Raw genomic sequence first — 1,809 nt, forward strand, 5'->3', positions numbered from 1 at the left:
CCGTGAAATCAACGAAGCTGTACGAAGAAACCTCTTCAAATTAGGACCTGAGGATGTGGAAAATACAGACTACGATAAGGTAATTATGAATATGAAGGAAAGGTTCTCGAATCTAGCCACGACAAGGAAAAAAAAATTATTGATTTTGTCGATGCTGCCAAGCTCGTGGTCTATTCAGGCGTCGTCCGATTGATTTAGCTGACGGATTCGCGCGTTTTCGTTGCCGGAGAATTTTTTTCCCCCTGTTTTGGAGCGTCTTGCTGGGTAGTGCTTTGTGAAGCCCAAGCAGGACAGTTCGGTTTTGCGTCGTCCGATTGATTTAGCTGACGGATTCGCGCGTTTTCGTTGCCGGAGAATTTTTTTCCCCCTGTTTTGGAGCGTCTTGCTGGGTAGTGCTTTGTGAAGCCCAAGCAGGACAGTTCGGTTTTGCGTCGTCCGATTGATTTAGCTGACGGATTCGCGCGTTTTCGTTGCCGGAGAATTTTTTCCCCCTGTTTTGGAGCGTCTTGCTGGGTAGTGCTTCGAGAAGCCCAAGCAGGACGGTTCGGTTTTGCGTCGTCCGATAGAGTTTGTTGACGGTTTCGCGCGTGTTTTCGTCGCCGGAGATTTTTTTTTTTTTTTTTCCCTTTGTTTTGGAGCGTCTTGCTGGGTACGTATTTGGGAAGGCCCAAGCAAGACGGTTTATTTTCGGGACGCCAAGAAGTTTTGCTGTCAGTGTCAGTTTTGTGTTCAGTCGAGAATGGATGGCCAACTGGTGAGTTCGTTTCATGCTTATGATAACACATATTTTCTTGAAAGCGTAACTTTTATGTAATATTAAAACAAACTTTGTATGGTTTGTCACTATAGGTGTCGGCATTATGCTTTTTTCTTATACAATTTGAATATACATATATTTTTCTCTTTTTGACATTATTAAAAATTATCCTTTGAATTGTTCGACATTGTGAATGTTGACGTATTTTCTAAAACTTCTACCATATCGAGACAAAATGCACAGTAATACTCATATGTAATTTTCAAACAAACTATGTATGGTTCGTCACTACAAGTGTCGGCATTATTCCTGTTTCATATAAGTTAAAATATATACATGTAATTTTCAGTTTTCGTCATTAATAAAAACGTCTTTTGAATTGTTCGACATTATAGATGTTGACGTAATTTTTCCAAAAACTTCTCGAGACAAAAATACAAAACTAGCTTTAAATACAAGTCGTATATTTCCCCCTTGTCCATGGATCGCATCACCGACCAGAGGTGACTCCCAGATCTTTTCCTTCCTCACTAATAAACACCCTTCCCGTGGTGATTGTGGAGATGCAGAGGTATTCTCGGTCTCTAGAAGCAACAATCATTACACCCTAACATTCCTTCCCCATCCCAACTGACTGTAAGGACTTGGCCGGCGCCGTTATTGATCAATAATATTAGATCTGCTAAAATTGCACTTCGAGAGTAAGCGGAAACTCCCATCCCTTATTCATTTGGATCGTAGTGCAATTCTTACCAGTTCCGATCAATCACGGAGTAGCAACCATTGACATGTACAGTCAGTTTATGCTATGCTATGCTATGCTATGCAAAACACCCCTTTCTTTTTACCTTTATTTTTGTAATAAAAAAAACTTTGAATGGTTGGACACTACAAGTGTAGACTTCCGAAAGGTTCACTTTATTCAACAAACTTTGGATGGTTCGTCACTGTAAGTGTCGGCATAAGAATAGGAGTGTTAGGAATGTTTCATTTAGGTATTTGTTCAACAAACTTTGAATGGTTCGTCACCCCAAGTGTCGGCATAATCATGT

This window comes from Aedes aegypti, chromosome 2, assembly GCF_002204515.2.
Source record: "Aedes aegypti strain LVP_AGWG chromosome 2, AaegL5.0 Primary Assembly, whole genome shotgun sequence".
NCBI lineage: Eukaryota > Metazoa > Arthropoda > Insecta > Diptera > Culicidae > Aedes > Aedes aegypti.